The sequence below is a fragment of the Heptranchias perlo genome, unplaced genomic scaffold (genome assembly GCF_035084215.1).
Source record: "Heptranchias perlo isolate sHepPer1 unplaced genomic scaffold, sHepPer1.hap1 HAP1_SCAFFOLD_47, whole genome shotgun sequence".
Taxonomy (NCBI): domain Eukaryota; kingdom Metazoa; phylum Chordata; class Chondrichthyes; order Hexanchiformes; family Hexanchidae; genus Heptranchias; species Heptranchias perlo.
Window position 1 is genome coordinate 8,673,335 of NW_027139484.1, and position 20,351 is coordinate 8,693,685.

Here is a 20,351-nt window from a genome sequence, read left to right on the forward strand (position 1 = left end):
GAAGGCTGATTTGCCTGAAAGTGAGTGCGGTTTGACGTGTTGTTACTCAAAGGCACTCCCTGCTGGTGAGCAGTGGCAAATGCTAGAGCAAAACAGCCGTTTTCGGGCAGACACAAAAAGCTTTCAAGTTGAAGAAAGGAAAGGAGGTCTCCTGTGCCTCAGCGCCAACATGTTAAGCTGTAGGCTGGCTGTAAAGTAAAGAAAACGGCCTTGAGCTAATTTCTGCTTACTCCAAAAGCAGGTTCGCTAGTTCCAACCAAAAACCTAAGGATGACTTTTATCTGATAATTGTATTGCAGTCCTCCGCTGTACGAAAGAAGCAGCCAGGATTGCTCTCTTTGGTAAATATTCACTGTGCGCCTTTTGACACTCCCGGACTCGTGGAGTCACGTGTGCATGACCGAGACTGACTCATTTCCTGCTCAGACCGCAGCGCTGTGGCAGTGTGAGCTGCTACTTTCTCTGCACACCGTGGAGCAGTGGATATCGTGTCGAATGACAAATCAGAAGATTGTCTGGACAACTCCTAGCTGACTGGATTGTTTTTTGCCAACTGTCCATCACTTTATGACTTTAGATAGCTTGCAAACTAACCTAATTGGCAGTGCTGCCTGGCAGTCTCCACCGTTCGTGCGCTTTTCACACAGCAGGGAGTATATTAGTTTTATTAACTTTGTAAATCCTGAGTTCAATCCACAGAAAAGATATCAGGGCCTGTGAAGCTTTTTTCCATGTCTCACTTCATCTTTCCATCTTTGCTAAACACTAAAATCAAAAACTTTTGCTTACTGCAGCACACCAAAAGATTTACTGCTCCTTGACCTCAATTCATCGAAGCTGAGGATTGACGTGGTTTCTGGATTTGCTGAAAACTGACACCATTTTTGTTTCGGGACAATTCCCCAAGGTAAAAAAGTGAGTGGAAAATGCGGGCATCGATCTCGCTACTTCTCGCATGCAAAGCGAGCGCTCTACCATTTGAGCTAATTCCCCTACTTAGCGAGTCCACTTGCCCTTCACAATAGTCGCTTTACACTCGCCTCCAAACAGCGCCACGAATTGCCACCTCCCTGAATTTTTTCAATACTTTGTTCGAATCCGCGGTATCGAGTATTCGCAAGTGAGCAACCGCAGAAAGGAAAGCACAGTAATCGTGAATGATGCCGAGAAGAGCCCGAGCCTGCGGAACGCAGACGAGGTCATCGGAAAAGAACAGCAGCCCGAGCTTGAGGAAACAGCGAGAGCTCTGTCTGTCTGTCTGTCTGTCTGTCTGACTGACCGATCGAAGGCTGATTTGCCTGAAAGTGAGTGCGGTTTGACGTGTTGTTACTCAAAGGCACTCCCTGCTGGTGAGCAGAGGCAAATGCTAGAGCAAAACAGCCGTTTTCGGGCAGACACAAAAAGCTTTCAGGTTTCAGAAAGGAAAGGAGGTCTCCTGTGCCTCAGCGCCAACATGTTAAGCTGTAGGCTGTCTGTAAAGTAAAGAAAACGGCCTTGAGCTAATTTCTGCTTACTCCAAAAGCACGTTCGCTAGTTCCAACCAAAAACCTAAGGATGACTTTTATCTGATAATTGTATTGCAGTCCTCCGCTGTACGAAGGGAAGCAGCCAGGATTGCTCTCTTTGGTAAATATTCACTGTGCGCCTTTTGACACTCCCGGACTCGTGGAGTCACGTGTGCATGACCGAGACTGACTCATTTCCTGCTCAGACCGCAGCGCTGTGGCAGTGTGAGCTGCTACTTTCTCTGCACACCGTGCAGCAGTGGATGTCGTGTCTAATGACAAATCAGAAGATTGTCTGGACAACTCCTACCTGACTGGATTGTTTTTGCCAACTGTCCATTACTTTATGACTATAGATAGCTTGCAAACTTACCTTATTGGTAATGCTGCCTGGCAGTCTCCACCGTTCGTGCGCTTTTCACACAGCAGGGAATATATTAGTTTTATTAACTTTGTAAATCCTGAGTTCAATCCACAGAAAAGATATCAGGACTTGTGAAGCTTTTTTCCATGTCTCACTTCATCTTTCCATCTTTGCTAAACACTAAAATCAAAAACTTTTGCTTACTGCAGCACACCAAAAGATTTACTGCTCCTTGACCTCAATTCATCGAAGCTGAGGATTGACGTGGGTTCTGGATTTGCTGAAAACTGACACCATTTTTGTTTCGGGACAATTCCCCAAGGTAAAAAAGTGAGTGGAAAATGCGGGCATCGATCCCGCTACTTCTCGCATGCAAAGCGAGCGCTCTACCATTTGAGCTAATTCCCCTACTTAGCAAGTTCACTTGCCCTTCACAGTAGTCGCTTAACACTCGCCTCCAAACAGCGCCACGAATTGCCACCTCCCTGAATTTTTTCAATCCTTTGTTCCAATCCGCGGTATCGAGTATTCGCAAGTGAGCAACCGCAGAACGGGAAGGCACAGTAATCGTGAATGATGCCGAGAAGAGCCCGAGCCTGCGGAAGGAAGACGAGGTCATCGGAAAAGAACAGCAGCCCGAGCTTGAGGAAACAGCGAGAGCTCTGTCTGTCTGTCTGTCTGACTGACCGATCGAAGGCTGATTTGCCTGAAAGTGAGTGCGGTTTGACGTGTTGTTACTCAAAGGCACTCCCTGCTGGTGAGCAGAGGCAAATGCTCGAGCAAAACAGCCGTTTTCGGGCAGACACAAAAAGCTTTCAGGTTTCAGAAAGGAAAGGAGGTCTCCTGTGCCTCAGCGCCAACATGTTAAGCTGTAGGCTGGCTGTAAAGTAAAGAAAACCGCCTTGAGCTAATTTCTGCTTACTCCAAAAGCAGGTTCGCTAGTTCCAACCAAAAACCTAAGGATGACTTTTATCTGATAATTGTATTGCAGTCCTCCGCTGTACGAAGTGAAGCAGCCAGGATTGCTCTCTTTGGTAAATATTCACTGTGCGCCTTTTGACACTCCCGGACTCGTGGAGTCACGTGTGCATGACCGAGACTGACTCATTTCCTGCTCAGACCGCAGCGCTGTGGCAGTGTGAGCTGCTACTTTCTCTGCACACCGTGGAGCAGTGGATATCGTGTCTAATGACAAATCAGAAGATTGTCTGGACAACTCCGAGCTGACTGGATTGTTTTTTGCCAACTGTCCATCACTTTATGACTTTAGATAGCTTGCAAACTAACCTAATTGGCATTGCTGCCTGGCAGTCTCCACCGTTCGTGCGCTTTTCACACAGCAGGGAATATATTAGTTTTATTAACTTTGTAAATCCTGAGTTCAATCCACAGAAAAGATATCAGGACCTGTGAAGCTTTTTTCCATGTCTCACTTCATCTTTCCATCTTTGCTAAACACTAAAATCAAAAACTTTTGCTTACTGCAGCACACCAAAAGATTTACTGCTCCTTGACCTCTATTCATCGAAGCTGAGGATTGACGTGGGTTCTGGATTTGCTGAAAACTGACACCATTTTTGTTTCGGGACAATTCCCCAAGGTAAAAAAGTGAGTGGAGAATGCGGGCATCGATCCCGCTACTTCTCGCATGCTAAGCGAGCGCTCTACCATTTGAGCTAATTCCCCTGCTTAGCGAGACCAATTGCCCTTCACAATAGTCGCTTCACACTCGCCTCCAAACAGCGCCACGAATTGCCACCTCCCTGAATTTTTTCAATACTTTGTTCCAATCCGCGGTATCGAGTATTCGCAAGTGAGCAACCGCAGAACGGGAAGGCACAGTAATCGTGAATGATGCCGAGAAGAGCCCGAGCCTGCGGAACGCAGACGAGGTCATCGGAAAAGAACAGCAGCCCGAGCTTGAGGAAACAGCGAGAGCTCTGTCGGTCTGTCTGACTGATGGAAGGCTGATTTGCCTGAAAGTGAGTGCGGTTTGACGTGTTGTTACTCAAAGGCACTCCCTGCTGGTGAGCAGTGGCAAATGCTAGAGCAAAACAGCCGTTTTCGGGCAGACACAAAAAGCTTTCAAGTTGAAGAAAGGAAAGGAGGTCTCCTTTGCCTCAGCGCCAACATGTTAAGCTGTAGGCTGGCTGTAAAGTAAAGAAAACGGCCTTGAGCTAATTTCTGCTTACTCCAAAAGCAGGTTCGCTAGTTCCAACCAAAAACCTAAGGATGACTTTTATCTGATAATTGTATTGCAGTCCTCCGCTGTACGAAAGAAGCAGCCAGGATTGCTCTCTTTGGTAAATATTCACTGTGCGCCTTTTGACACTCCCGGACTCGTGGAGTCACGTGTGCATGACCGAGACTGACTCATTTCCTGCTCAGACCGCAGCGCTGTGGCAGTGTGAGCTGCTACTTTCTCTGCACACCGTGGAGCAGTGGATATCGTGTCGAATGACAAATCAGAAGATTGTCTGGACAACTCCTAGCTGACTGGATTGTTTTTTGCCAACTGTCCATCACTTTATGACTTTAGATAGCTTGCAAACTAACCTAATTGGCAGTGCTGCCTGGCAGTCTCCACCGTTCGTGCGCTTTTCACACAGCAGGGAGTATATTAGTTTTATTAACTTTGTAAATCCTGAGTTCAATCCACAGAAAAGATATCAGGGCCTGTGAAGCTTTTTTCCATGTCTCACTTCATCTTTCCATCTTTGCTAAACACTAAAATCAAAAACTTTTGCTTACTGCAGCACACCAAAAGATTTACTGCTCCTTGACCTCAATTCATCGAAGCTGAGGATTGACGTGGTTTCTGGATTTGCTGAAAACTGACACCATTTTTGTTTCGGGACAATTCCCCAAGGTAAAAAAGTGAGTGGAAAATGCGGGCATCGATCTCGCTACTTCTCGCATGCAAAGCGAGCGCTCTACCATTTGAGCTAATTCCCCTACTTAGCGAGTCCACTTGCCCTTCACAATAGTCGCTTTACACTCGCCTCCAAACAGCGCCACGAATTGCCACCTCCCTGAATTTTTTCAATACTTTGTTCGAATCCGCGGTATCGAGTATTCGCAAGTGAGCAACCGCAGAAAGGAAAGCACAGTAATCGTGAATGATGCCGAGAAGAGCCCGAGCCTGCGGAACGCAGACGAGGTCATCGGAAAAGAACAGCAGCCCGAGCTTGAGGAAACAGCGAGAGCTCTGTCTGTCTGTCTGTCTGTCTGACTGACCGATCGAAGGCTGATTTGCCTGAAAGTGAGTGCGGTTTGACGTGTTGTTACTCAAAGGCACTCCCTGCTGGTGAGCAGAGGCAAATGCTAGAGCAAAACAGCCGTTTTCGGGCAGACACAAAAAGCTTTCAGGTTTCAGAAAGGAAAGGAGGTCTCCTGTGCCTCAGCGCCAACATGTTAAGCTGTAGGCTGTCTGTAAAGTAAAGAAAACGGCCTTGAGCTAATTTCTGCTTACTCCAAAAGCACGTTCGCTAGTTCCAACCAAAAACCTAAGGATGACTTTTATCTGATAATTGTATTGCAGTCCTCCGCTGTACGAAGGGAAGCAGCCAGGATTGCTCTCTTTGGTAAATATTCACTGTGCGCCTTTTGACACTCCCGGACTCGTGGAGTCACGTGTGCATGACCGAGACTGACTCATTTCCTGCTCAGACCGCAGCGCTGTGGCAGTGTGAGCTGCTACTTTCTCTGCACACCGTGCAGCAGTGGATGTCGTGTCTAATGACAAATCAGAAGATTGTCTGGACAACTCCTACCTGACTGGATTGTTTTTGCCAACTGTCCATTACTTTATGACTATAGATAGCTTGCAAACTTACCTTATTGGTAATGCTGCCTGGCAGTCTCCACCGTTCGTGCGCTTTTCACACAGCAGGGAATATATTAGTTTTATTAACTTTGTAAATCCTGAGTTCAATCCACAGAAAAGATATCAGGACTTGTGAAGCTTTTTTCCATGTCTCACTTCATCTTTCCATCTTTGCTAAACACTAAAATCAAAAACTTTTGCTTACTGCAGCACACCAAAAGATTTACTGCTCCTTGACCTCAATTCATCGAAGCTGAGGATTGACGTGGGTTCTGGATTTGCTGAAAACTGACACCATTTTTGTTTCGGGACAATTCCCCAAGGTAAAAAAGTGAGTGGAAAATGCGGGCATCGATCCCGCTGCTTCTCGCATGCAAAGCGAGCGCTCTACCATTTGAGCTAATTCCCCTACTTAGCAAGTCCACTTGCCCTTCACAGTAGTCGCTTAACACTCGCCTCCAAACAGCGCCACGAATTGCCACCTCCCTGAATTTTTTCAATCCTTTGTTCCAATCCGCGGTATCGAGTATTCGCAAGTGAGCAACCGCAGAACGGGAAGGCACAGTAATCGTGAATGATGCCGAGAAGAGCCCGAGCCTGCGGAAGGAAGACGAGGTCATCGGAAAAGAACAGCAGCCCGAGCTTGAGGAAACAGCGAGAGCTCTGTCTGTCTGTCTGTCTGACTGACCGATCGAAGGCTGATTTGCCTGAAAGTGAGTGCGGTTTGACGTGTTGTTACTCAAAGGCACTCCCTGCTGGTGAGCAGAGGCAAATGCTCGAGCAAAACAGCCGTTTTCGGGCAGACACAAAAAGCTTTCAGGTTTCAGAAAGGAAAGGAGGTCTCCTGTGCCTCAGCGCCAACATGTTAAGCTGTAGGCTGGCTGTAAAGTAAAGAAAACCGCCTTGAGCTAATTTCTGCTTACTCCAAAAGCAGGTTCGCTAGTTCCAACCAAAAACCTAAGGATGACTTTTATCTGATAATTGTATTGCAGTCCTCCGCTGTACGAAGTGAAGCAGCCAGGATTGCTCTCTTTGGTAAATATTCACTGTGCGCCTTTTGACACTCCCGGACTCGTGGAGTCACGTGTGCATGACCGAGACTGACTCATTTCCTGCTCAGACCGCAGCGCTGTGGCAGTGTGAGCTGCTACTTTCTCTGCACACCGTGGAGCAGTGGATATCGTGTCTAATGACAAATCAGAAGATTGTCTGGACAACTCCGAGCTGACTGGATTGTTTTTTGCCAACTGTCCATCACTTTATGACTTTAGATAGCTTGCAAACTAACCTAATTGGCATTGCTGCCTGGCAGTCTCCACCGTTCGTGCGCTTTTCACACAGCAGGGAATATATTAGTTTTATTAACTTTGTAAATCCTGAGTTCAATCCACAGAAAAGATATCAGGACCTGTGAAGCTTTTTTCCATGTCTCACTTCATCTTTCCATCTTTGCTAAACACTAAAATCAAAAACTTTTGCTTACTGCAGCACACCAAAAGATTTACTGCTCCTTGACCTCAATTCATCGAAGCTGAGGATTGACGTGGGTTCTGGATTTGCTGAAAACTGACACCATTTTTGTTTCGGGACAATTCCCCAAGGTAAAAAAGTGAGTGGAGAATGCGGGCATCGATCCCGCTACTTCTCGCATGCGAAGCGAGCGCTCTACCATTTGAGCTAATTCCCCTGCTTAGCGAGACCAATTGCCCTTCACAATAGTCGCTTCACACTCGCCTCCAAACAGCGCCACGAATTGCCACCTCCCTGAATTTTTTCAATCCTTTGTTCCAATCCGCGGTATCGAGTATTCGCAAGTGAGCAACCGCAGAACGGGAAGGCACAGTAATCGTGAATGATGCCGAGAAGAGCCCGAGCCTGCGGAACGCAGACGAGGTCATCGGAAAAGAACAGCAGCCCGAGCTTGAGGAAACAGCGAGAGCTCTGTCTGTCTGTCTGTCTGTCTGACTGACCGATCGAAGGCTGATTTGCCTGAAAGTGAGTGCGGTTTGACGTGTTGTTACTCAAAGGCACTCCCTGCTGGTGAGCAGAGGCAAATGCTAGAGCAAAACAGCCGTTTTCGGGCAGACACAAAAAGCTTTCAGGTTTCAGAAAGGAAAGGAGGTCTCCTGTGCCTCAGCGCCAACATGTTAAGCTGTAGGCTGTCTGTAAAGTAAAGAAAACGGCCTTGAGCTAATTTCTGCTTACTCCAAAAGCACGTTCGCTAGTTCCAACCAAAAACCTAAGGATGACTTTTATCTGATAATTGTATTGCAGTCCTCCGCTGTACGAAGGGAAGCAGCCAGGATTGCTCTCTTTGGTAAATATTCACTGTGCGCCTTTTGACACTCCCGGACTCGTGGAGTCACGTGTGCATGACCGAGACTGACTCATTTCCTGCTCAGACCGCAGCGCTGTGGCAGTGTGAGCTGCTACTTTCTCTGCACACCGTGCAGCAGTGGATGTCGTGTCTAATGACAAATCAGAAGATTGTCTGGACAACTCCTACCTGACTGGATTGTTTTTGCCAACTGTCCATTACTTTATGACTATAGATAGCTTGCAAACTTACCTTATTGGTAATGCTGCCTGGCAGTCTCCACCGTTCGTGCGCTTTTCACACAGCAGGGAATATATTAGTTTTATTAACTTTGTAAATCCTGAGTTCAATCCACAGAAAAGATATCAGGACTTGTGAAGCTTTTTTCCATGTCTCACTTCATCTTTCCATCTTTGCTAAACACTAAAATCAAAAACTTTTGCTTACTGCAGCACACCAAAAGATTTACTGCTCCTTGACCTCAATTCATCGAAGCTGAGGATTGACGTGGGTTCTGGATTTGCTGAAAACTGACACCATTTTTGTTTCGGGACAATTCCCCAAGGTAAAAAAGTGAGTGGAAAATGCGGGCATCGATCCCGCTGCTTCTCGCATGCAAAGCGAGCGCTCTACCATTTGAGCTAATTCCCCTACTTAGCAAGTCCACTTGCCCTTCACAGTAGTCGCTTAACACTCGCCTCCAAACAGCGCCACGAATTGCCACCTCCCTGAATTTTTTCAATCCTTTGTTCCAATCCGCGGTATCGAGTATTCGCAAGTGAGCAACCGCAGAACGGGAAGGCACAGTAATCGTGAATGATGCCGAGAAGAGCCCGAGCCTGCGGAAGGAAGACGAGGTCATCGGAAAAGAACAGCAGCCCGAGCTTGAGGAAACAGCGAGAGCTCTGTCTGTCTGTCTGTCTGACTGACCGATCGAAGGCTGATTTGCCTGAAAGTGAGTGCGGTTTGACGTGTTGTTACTCAAAGGCACTCCCTGCTGGTGAGCAGAGGCAAATGCTCGAGCAAAACAGCCGTTTTCGGGCAGACACAAAAAGCTTTCAGGTTTCAGAAAGGAAAGGAGGTCTCCTGTGCCTCAGCGCCAACATGTTAAGCTGTAGGCTGGCTGTAAAGTAAAGAAAACCGCCTTGAGCTAATTTCTGCTTACTCCAAAAGCAGGTTCGCTAGTTCCAACCAAAAACCTAAGGATGACTTTTATCTGATAATTGTATTGCAGTCCTCCGCTGTACGAAGTGAAGCAGCCAGGATTGCTCTCTTTGGTAAATATTCACTGTGCGCCTTTTGACACTCCCGGACTCGTGGAGTCACGTGTGCATGACCGAGACTGACTCATTTCCTGCTCAGACCGCAGCGCTGTGGCAGTGTGAGCTGCTACTTTCTCTGCACACCGTGGAGCAGTGGATATCGTGTCTAATGACAAATCAGAAGATTGTCTGGACAACGCCGAGCTGACTGGATTGTTTTTTGCCAACTGTCCATCACTTTATGACTTTAGATAGCTTGCAAACTAACCTAATTGGCATTGCTGCCTGGCAGTCTCCACCGTTCGTGCGCTTTTCACACAGCAGGGAATATATTAGTTTTATTAACTTTGTAAATCCTGAGTTCAATCCACAGAAAAGATATCAGGACCTGTGAAGCTTTTTTCCATGTCTCACTTCATCTTTCCATCTTTGCTAAACACTAAAATCAAAAACTTTTGCTTACTGCAGCACACCAAAAGATTTACTGCTCCTTGACCTCAATTCATCGAAGCTGAGGATTGACGTGGGTTCTGGATTTGCTGAAAACTGACACCATTTTTGTTTCGGGACAATTCCCCAAGGTAAAAAAGTGAGTGGAGAATGCGGGCATCGATCCCGCTACTTCTCGCATGCGAAGCGAGCGCTCTACCATTTGAGCTAATTCCCCTGCTTAGCGAGACCAATTGCCCTTCACAATAGTCGCTTCACACTCGCCTCCAAACAGCGCCACGAATTGCCACCTCCCTGAATTTTTTCAATCCTTTGTTCCAATCCGCGGTATCGAGTATTCGCAAGTGAGCAACCGCAGAACGGGAAGGCACAGTAATCGTGAATGATGCCGAGAAGAGCCCGAGCCTGCGGAACGCAGACGAGGTCATCAGAAAAGAACAGCAGCCCGAGCTTGAGGAAACAGCGAGAGCTCTGTCTGTCTGTCTGTCTGACTGACCGATCGAAGGCTGATTTGCCTGAAAGTGAGTGCGGTTTGACGTGTTGTTACTCAAAGGCACTCCCTGCTGGTGAGCAGAGGCAAATGCTAGAGCAAAACAGCCGTTTTCGGGCAGACACAAAAAGCTTTCAGGTTTCAGAAAGGAAAGGAGGTCTCCTGTGCCTCAGCGCCAACATGTTAAGCTGTAGGCTGTCTGTAAAGTAAAGAAAACGGCCTTGAGCTAATTTCTGCTTACTCCAAAAGCACGTTCGCTAGTTCCAACCAAAAACCTAAGGATGACTTTTATCTGATAATTGTATTGCAGTCCTCCGCTGTACGAAGGGAAGCAGCCAGGATTGCTCTCTTTGGTAAATATTCACTGTGCGCCTTTTGACACTCCCGGACTCGTGGAGTCACGTGTGCATGACCGAGACTGACTCATTTCCTGCTCAGACCGCAGCGCTGTGGCAGTGTGAGCTGCTACTTTCTCTGCACACCGTGCAGCAGTGGATGTCGTGTCTAATGACAAATCAGAAGATTGTCTGGACAACTCCTAGCTGACTGGATTGTTTTTTGCCAACTGTCCATCACTTTATGACTTTAGATAGCTTGCAAACTAACCTAATTGGCAGTGCTGCCTGGCAGTCTCCACCGTTCGTGCGCTTTTCACACAGCAGGGAGTATATTAGTTTTATTAACTTTGTAAATCCTGAGTTCAATCCACAGAAAAGATATCAGGGCCTGTGAAGCTTTTTTCCATGTCTCACTTCATCTTTCCATCTTTGCTAAACACTAAAATCAAAAACTTTTGCTTACTGCAGCACACCAAAAGATTTACTGCTCCTTGACCTCAATTCATCGAAGCTGAGGATTGACGTGGTTTCTGGATTTGCTGAAAACTGACACCATTTTTGTTTCGGGACAATTCCCCAAGGTAAAAAAGTGAGTGGAAAATGCGGGCATCGATCTCGCTACTTCTCGCATGCAAAGCGAGCGCTCTACCATTTGAGCTAATTCCCCTACTTAGCGAGTCCACTTGCCCTTCACAATAGTCGCTTTACACTCGCCTCCAAACAGCGCCACGAATTGCCACCTCCCTGAATTTTTTCAATACTTTGTTCGAATCCGCGGTATCGAGTATTCGCAAGTGAGCAACCGCAGAACGGGAAAGCACAGTAATCGTGAATGATGCCGAGAAGAGCCCGAGCCTGCGGAACGCAGACGAGGTCATCGGAAAAGAACAGCAGCCCGAGCTTGAGGAAACAGCGAGAGCTCTGTCTGTCTCTCTGTCTGTCTGACTGACCGATCGAAGGCTGATTTGCCTGAAAGTGAGTGCGGTTTGACGTGTTGTTACTCAAAGGCACTCCCTGCTGGTGAGCAGAGGCAAATGCTGGAGCAAAACAGCCGTTTTCGGGCAGACACAAAAAGCTTTCAGGTTTCAGAAAGGAAAGGAGGTCTCCTGTGCCTCAGCGCCAACATGTTAAGCTGTAGGCTGTCTGTAAAGTAAAGAAAACGGCCTTGAGCTAATTTCTGCTTACTCCAAAAGCACGTTCGCTAGTTCCAACCAGAAACCTAAGGATGACTTTTCTCTGTTAATTGTATTGCAGTCCTCCGCTGTACTAGCTGAACGATCGAAGGGAAGCAGCCAAGATTGCTCTCTTTGGTCAATATTCACTGTGCGCCTTTTGACACTCCCGGACTCGTGGAGTCACGTGTGCATGACCGAGACTGACTCATTTCCTGCTCATACCGCAGCGCTGTGGCAGTATGAGCTGCTACTTTCTCTGCACACCCGAGACCAGTGGATCAGTGGATTTCGTGTCTAATGACAAATCAGAAGATTGTCTGGACAACTCCTACCTGACTGGATTGTTTTTGCCAACTGTCCATTACTTTATGACTATAGATAGCTTGCAAACTTACCTTATTGGTAATGCTGCCTGGCAGTCTCCACCGTTCGTGCGCTTTTCACACAGCAGGGAGTGCATTAGTTTTATTAACTTTGTAAATCCTGAGTTCAATCCACAGAAAAGATATCAGGACCTGTGAAGCTTTTTTCCATGTCTCACTTCATCTTTCCATCTTTGCTAAACACCAAAATCAAAAACTTTTGCTGACTGCAGCACTCCTGAAGATTTGCTGCTCATTGATCTCGATTTATCGAAGCTGAGGATTGACGTGGGTTCTGGATTTGCTGAAAACTGACACTATATTTGTTTCGGGACAATTCCCCAAGGTAAAAAAGTGAGTGGAGAAAGCGGGCATCGATCCCGCTACTTCTCGCATGCTAAGCGAGCGCTCTACCATTTGAGCTAATTCCCCTTCTTAGTGACACCAATTGCCCTTCACAATAGTCGCTTCACACTCGCCTCTAAACAGCGCCACGAATTGCCACCTCCCTGAATTTTTTCAATACTTTGTTCCAATCCGCGGTATCGAGTATTCGCAAGTGAGCAACCGCAGAACGGGAAGGCACAGTAATCGTGAATGATGCCGAGAAGAGCCCGAGCCTGCGGAAGGCAGACGAGGTCATCGGAAAAGAACAGCAGCCCGAGCTTGAGGAAACAGCGAGAGCTCTGTCTGTCTGTCTGACTGACCGATCGAAGGCTGATTTGCCTGAAAGTGAGTGCGGTTTGACGTGTTGTTACTCAAAGGCACTCCCTGCTGGTGAGCAGAGGCAAATGCTAGAGCAAAACAGCCGTTTTCGGGCAGACACAAAAAGCTTTCAGGTTTGAGAAAGGAAAGGAGGTCTCCTGTGCCTCAGCGCCAACATGTTAAGCTGTAGGCTGTCTGTAAAGTAAAGAAAACGGCCTTGAGCTAATTTCTGCTGACTCCAAAAGCACGTTCGCTAGTTCCAACCAAAAACCTAAGGATGACTTTTATCTGATAATTGTATTGCAGTCCTCCGCTGTACGAAGGGAAGCAGCCAGGATTGCTCTCTTTGGTAAATATTCACTGTGCGCCTTTTGACACTCCCGGACTCGTGGAGTCACGTGTGCATGACCGAGACTGACTCATTTCCTGCTCAGACCGCAGCGCTGTGGCAGTGTGAGCTGCTACTTTCTCTGCACACCGTGCAGCAGTGGATATCGTGTCTAATGACAAATCAGAAGATTGTCTGGACAACTCCTAGCTGACTGGATTGTTTTTTGCCAACTGTCCATCACTTTATGACTTTAGATAGCTTGCAAACTAACCTAATTGGCAGTGCTGCCTGGCAGTTTCCACCGTTCGTGCGCTTTTCACACAGCAGGGAGTATATTAGTTTTATTAACTTTGTAAATCCTGAGTTCAATCCACAGAAAAGATATCAGGGCCTGTGAAGCTTTTTTCCATGTCTCACTTCATCTTTCCATCTTTGCTAAACACTAAAATCAAAAACTTTTGCTTACTGCAGCACACCAAAAGATTGACTGCTCCTTGACCTCTATTCATCGAAGCTGAGGATTGACGTGGGTTCTTGATTTGCTGAAAACTGACACCATTTTTGTTTCGGGACAATTCCCCAAGGTAAAAAAGTGAGTGGAGAATGCGGGCATCGATCCCGCTATTTCTCGCATGCTAAGCGAGCGCTCTACCATTTGAGCTAATTCCCTTGCTTAGTGAAACCAATTGCCCTTCACAATAGTCGCTTCACACTCGCCTCCAAACAGCGCCACGAATTGCCACCTCCCTGAATTTTTTCAATACTTTGTTCCAATCCGCGGTATCGAGGATTCGCAAGTGAGCAACCGCAGAACGGGAAGGCACAGTAATCGTGAATGATGCCGAGAAGAGCCCGAGCCTGCGGAACGCAGACGAGGTCATCGGAAAAGAACAGCAGCCCGAGCTTGAGGAAACAGCGAGAGCTCTGTCTGTCTGTCGGTCTGTCTGACTGATGGAAGGCTGATTTGCCTGAAAGTGAGTGCGGTTTGACGTGTTGTTATTCAAAGGTACGCCCTGCTGGTGAGCAGAGGCGAGTGCTCGAGCAAAACAGCCGTTTTCGGGCAGACACAAAAAGCTTTCAGGTTTCAGAAAGGAAAGGAGGTCTCCTGTGCCTCAGCGCCAACATGTTAAGCTTTTGGCTGTCTGTAAAGTAAAGAAAACGGCCTTGAGCTAATTTCTGCTTACTCCAAAAGCACGTTCGCTAGTTCCAACCAGAAACCGAAGGATGACTTTTCTCTGTTAATTGTATTGCAGTCCTCCGCTGTACCAGCTGAACGATCGAAGGGAAGCAGCCAAGATTGCTCTCTTTGGTCAATATTCACTGTGCGCCTTTTGACACTCCCGGACTCGTGGAGTCACGTGTGCATGACCGAGACTGACTCATTTCCTGCTCATACCGCAGCGCTGTGGCAGTATGAGCTGCTACTTTCTCTGCACACCCGAGACCAGTGGAGCAGTGGATTTCGTGTCTAATGACAAATCAGAAGATTGTCTGGACAACTCCTACCTGACTGGATTGTTTTTGCCAACTGTCCATTACTTTATGACTATAGATAGCTTGCAAACTTACCTTATTGGTAATGCTGCCTGGCAGTCTCCACCGTTCGTGCGCTTTTCACACAGCAGGGAGTGCATTAGTTTTATTAACTTTGTAAATCCTGAGTTCAATCCACAGAAAAGATATCAGGACCTGTGAAGCTTTTTTCCATGTCTCACTTCATCTTTCCATCTTTGCTAAACACCAAAATCAAAAACTTTTGCTGACTGCAGCACTCCTGAAGATTTGCTGCTCATTGATCTCGATTTATCGAAGCTGAGGATTGACGTGGGTTCTGGATTTGCTGAAAACTGACACGAAATTTGTTTCGGGACAATTCCCCAAGGTAAAAAAGTGAGTGGAGAATGCGGGCATCGATCCCGCTACTTCTCGCATGCAAAGCGACCGCTCTACCATTTGAGCTAATTCCCCTACTTAGCGAGTCCACTTGCCCTTCACGATAGTCGCTTAACACTCGCCTCCAAACAGCGCCACGAATTGCCACCTCCCTGAATTTTTTCAATACTTTGTTCCAATCCGCGGTATCGAGTATTCGCAAGTGAGCAACCGCAGAACGGGAAGGCACAGTAATCGTGAATGATGCCGAGAAGAGCCCGAGCCTGCGGAAGGCAGACGAGGTCATCGGAAAAGAACAGCAGCCCGAGCTTGAGGAAACAGCGAGAGCTCTGTCTGTCTGTCTGACTGACCGATCGAAGGCTGATTTGCCTGAAAGTGAGTGCGGTTTGACGTGTTGTTACTCAAAGGCACTCCCTGCTGGTGAGCAGAGGCAAATGCTAGAGCAAAACAGCCGTTTTCGGGCAGACACAAAAAGCTTTCAGGTTTGAGAAAGGAAAGGAGGTCTCCTGTGCCTCAGCGCCAACATGTTAAGCTGTAGGCTGTCTGTAAAGTAAAGAAAACGGCCTTGAGCTAATTTCTGCTGACTCCAAAAGCACGTTCGCTAGTTCCAACCAAAAACCTAAGGATGACTTTTATCTGATAATTGTATTGCAGTCCTCCGCTGTACGAAGGGAAGCAGCCAGGATTGCTCTCTTTGGTAAATATTCATTGTGCGCCTTTTGACACTCCCGGACTCGTGGAGTCACGTGTGCATGACCGAGACTGACTCATTTCCTGCTCAGACCGCAGCGCTGTGGCAGTGTGAGCTGCTACTTTCTCTGCACACCGTGCAGCAGTGGATATCGTGTCTAATGACAAATCAGAAGATTGTCTGGACAACTCCTAGCTGACTGGATTGTTTTTTGCCAACTGTCCATCACTTTATGACTTTAGATAGCTTGCAAACTAACCTAATTGGCAGTGCTGCCTGGCAGTTTCCACCGTTCGTGCGCTTTTCACACAGCAGGGAGTATATTAGTTTTATTAACTTTGTAAATCCTGAGTTCAATCCACAGAAAAGATATCAGGGCCTGTGAAGCTTTTTTCCATGTCTCACTTCATCTTTCCATCTTTGCTAAACACTAAAATCAAAAACTTTTGCTTACTGCAGCACACCAAAAGATTGACTGCTCCTTGACCTCTATTCATCGAAGCTGAGGATTGACGTGGGTTCTTGATTTGCTGAAAACTGACACCATTTTTGTTTCGGGACAATTCCCCAAGGTAAAAAAGTGAGTGGAGAATGCGGGCATCGATCCCGCTACTTCTCGCATGCTAAGCGAGCGCTCTACCATTTGAGCTAATTCCCCTGCTTAGTGAAACCAATTGCCCTTCACAATAGTCGCTTCACACTCGCCTCCAAACAGCGCCACGAATTGCCACCTCCCTGAATTTTTTCAATACTTTGTTCCAATCCGCGGTATCGAGGATTCGCAAGTGAGCAACCGCAGAACGGGAAGGCACAGTAATCGTGAATGATGCCGAGAAGAGCCCGAGCCTGCGGAACGCAGACGAGGTCATCGGAAAAGAACAGCAGCCCGAGCTTGAGGAAACAGCGAGAGCTCTGTCTGTCTGTCGGTCTGTCTGACTGATGGAAGGCTGATTTGCCTGAAAGTGAGTGCGGTTTGACGTGTTGTTATTCAAAGGTCCGCCCTGCTGGTGAGCAGAGGCGAGTGCTCGAGCAAAACAGCCGTTTTCGGGCAGACACAAAAAGCTTTCAGGTTTGAGAAAGGAAAGGAGGTCTCCTGTGCCTCAGCGCCAACATGTTAAGCTTTTGGCTGTCTGTAAAGTAAAGAAAACGGCCTTGAGCTAATTTCTGCTTACTCCAAAAGCACGTTCGCTAGTTCCAACCAGAAACCTAAGGATGACTTTTCTCTGTTAATTGTATTGCAGTCCTCCGCTGTACTAGCTGAACGATCGAAGGGAAGCAGCCAAGATTGCTCTCTTTGGTCAATATTCACTGTGCGCCTTTTGACACTCCCGGACTCGTGGAGTCACGTGTGCATGACCGAGACTGACTCATTTCCTGCTCAGACCGCAGCGCTGTGGCAGTGTGAGCTGCTACTTTCTCTGCACACCGTGCAGCAGTGGAGCAGTGGATTTCGTGTCTAATGACAAATCAGAAGATTGTCTGGACAACTCCTACCTGACTGGATTGTTTTTGCCAACTGTCCATTACTTTATGACTATAGATAGCTTGCAAACTTACCTTATTGGTAATGCTGCCTGGCAGTCTCCACCGTTCGTGCGCTTTTCACACAGCAGGGAGTGCATTAGTTTTATTAACTTTGTAAATCCTGAGTTCAATCCACAGAAAAGATATCAGGACCTGTGAAGCTTTTTTCCATGTCTCACTTCATCTTTCCATCTTTGCTAAACACCAAAATCAAAAACTTTTGCTGACTGCAGCACTCCTGAAGATTTGCTGCTCATTGATCTCGATTTATCGAAGCTGAGGATTGACGTGGGTTCTGGATTTGCTGAAAACTGACACGATATTTGTTTCGGGACAATTCCCCAAGGTAAAAAAGTGAGTGGAGAATGCGGGCATCGATCCCGCTACTTCTCGCTTGCTAAGCGAGCGCTCTACCATTTGAGCTAATTCCCCTGCTTAGTGACACCAATTGCCCTTCACAATAGTCGCTTCACACTCGCCTCCAAACAGCGCCACGAATTGCCACCACCCTGAATTTTTTCAATACTTTGTTCCAATCCGCGGTATCGAGTATTCGCAAGTGAGCAACCGCAGAACGGGAAGGCACAGTAATCGTGAATGATGCCGAGAAGAGCCCGAGCCTGCGGAAGGCAGACGAGGTCATCGGAAAAGAACAGCAGCCCGAGCTTGAGGAAACAGCGAGAGCTCTGTCTGTCTGTCTGACTGACCGATCGAAGGCTGATTTGCCTGAAAGTGAGTGCGGTTTGACGTGTTGTTACTCAAAGGCACTCCCTGCTGGTGAGCAGAGGCAAATGCTAGAGCAAAACAGCCGTTTTCGGGCAGACACAAAAAGCTTTCAGGTTTGAGAAAGGAAAGGAGGTCTCCTGTGCCTCAGCGCCAACATGTTAAGCTGTAGGCTGTCTGTAAAGTAAAGAAAACGGCCTTGAGCTAATTTCTGCTTACTCCAAAAGCACGTTCGCTAGTTCCAACCAAAAACCTAAGGATGACTTTTATCTGATAATTGTATTGCAGTCCTCCGCTGTACGAAGGGAAGCAGCCAGGATTGCTCTCTTTGGTAAATATTCACTGTGCGCCTTTTGACACTCCCGGACTCGTGGAGTCACGTGTGCATGACCGAGACTGACTCATTTCCTGCTCAGACCGCAGCGCTGTGGCAGTGTGAGCTGCTACTTTCTCTGCACACCGTGCAGCAGTGGATATCGTGTCTAATGACAAATCAGAAGATTGTCTGGACAACTCCTAGCTGACTGGATTGTTTTTTGCCAACTGTCCATCACTTTATGACTTTAGATAGCTTGCAAACTAACCTAATTGGCAGTGCTGCCTGGCAGTTTCCACCGTTCGTGCGCTTTTCACACAGCAGGGAGTATATTAGTTTTATTAACTTTGTAAATCCTGAGTTCAATCCACAGAAAAGATATCAGGGCCTGTGAAGCTTTTTTCCATGTCTCACTTCATCTTTCCATCTTTGCTAAACACTAAAATCAAAAACTTTTGCTTACTGCAGCACACCAAAAGATTGACTGCTCCTTGACCTCTATTCATCGAAGCTGAGGATTGACGTGGGTTCTTGATTTGCTGAAAACTGACACCATTTTTGTTTCGGGACAATTCCCCAAGGTAAAAAAGTGAGTGGAGAATGCGGGCATCGATCCCACGACTTCTCGCATGCTAAGCGAGCGCTCTACCATTTGAGCTAATTCCCCTGCTTAGCGAGACCAGTTGCCCTTCACAATAGTCGCTTCACACTCGCCTCCAAACAGCGCCACGAATTGCCACCTCCCTGAATTTTTTCAATACTTTGTTCCAATCCGCGGTATCGAGTATTCGCAAGTGAGCAACCGCAGAACGGGAAGGCACAGTAATCGTGAATGATGCCGAGAAGAGCCCGAGCCTGCGGAACGCAGACGAGGTCATCGGAAAAGAACAGCAGCCCGAGCTTGAGGAAACAGCGAGAGCTCTGTCTGTCTGTCTGACTGACCGATCGAAGGCTGATTTGCCTGAAAGTGAGTGCGGTTTGACGTGTTGTTACTCAAAGGCACTCCCTGCTGGTGAGCAGAGGCAAATGCTAGAGCAAAACAGCCGTTTTCGGGCAGACACAAAAAGCTTTCAGGTTTGAGAAAGGAAAGGAGGTCTCCTGTGCCTCAGCGCCAACATGTTAAGCTGTAGGCTGTCTGTAAAGTAAAGAAAACGGCCTTGAGCTAATTTCTGCTTACTCCAAAAGCACGTTCGCTAGTTCCAACCAAAAACCTAAGGATGACTTTTATCTGATAATTGTATTGCAGTCCTCCGCTGTACGAAGGGAAGCAGCCAGGATTGCTCTCTTTGGTAAATATTCATTGTGCGCCTTTTGACACTCCCGGACTCGTGGAGTCACGTGTGCATGACCGAGACTGACTCATTTCCTGCTCAGACCGCAGCGCTGTGGCAGTGTGAGCTGCTACTTTCTCTGCACACCGTGCAGCAGTGGATATCGTGTCTAATGACAAATCAGAAGATTGTCTGGACAACTCCTAGCTGACTGGATTGTTTTTTGCCAACTGTCCATCACTTTATGACTTTAGATAGCTTGCAAACTAACCTAATTGGCAGTGCTGCCTGGCAGTTTCCACCGTTCGTGCGCTTTTCACACAGCAGGGAGTATATTAGTTTTATTAACTTTGTAAATCCTGAGTTCAACAACACAGAAAAGATATCAGGGCCTGTTAAGCTTTTTTCCATGTCTCACTTCATCTTTCCATCTTTGCTAAACACTAAAATCAAAAACTTTTGCTTACTGCAGCACACCAAAAGATTGACTGCTCCTTGACCTCTATTCATCGAAGCTGAGGATTGACGTGGGTTCTTGATTTGCTGAAAACTGACACCATTTTTGTTTCGGGACAATTCCCCAAGGTAAAAAAGTGAGTGGAGAATGCGGGCATCGATCCCGCTACTTCTCGCATGCTAAGCGAGCGCTCTACCATTTGAGCTAATTCCCCTGCTTAGTGAAACCAATTGCCCTTCACAATAGTCGCTTCACACTCGCCTCCAAACAGCGCCACGAATTGCCACCTCCCTGAATTTTTTCAATACTTTGTTCCAATCCGCGGTATCGAGTATTCGCAAGTGAGCAACC

The 20,351-nt window shown here is 47.2% G+C and overlaps 2 non-coding genes across 2 annotated transcripts; both read right to left on the bottom strand.

Annotated features, from left to right (window-relative positions):
- Positions 1-17,592: 17,592 nt before the first annotated feature.
- trnaa-agc (transfer RNA alanine (anticodon AGC)) lies at positions 17,593-17,665 on the bottom strand. The gene has a single exon. It is a non-coding gene; the product is annotated as a tRNA-Ala (tRNA).
- Positions 17,666-18,866: 1,201 nt separating this feature from the next.
- trnaa-agc (transfer RNA alanine (anticodon AGC)) lies at positions 18,867-18,939 on the bottom strand. The gene has a single exon. It is a non-coding gene; the product is annotated as a tRNA-Ala (tRNA).
- Positions 18,940-20,351: the final 1,412 nt, after the last annotated feature.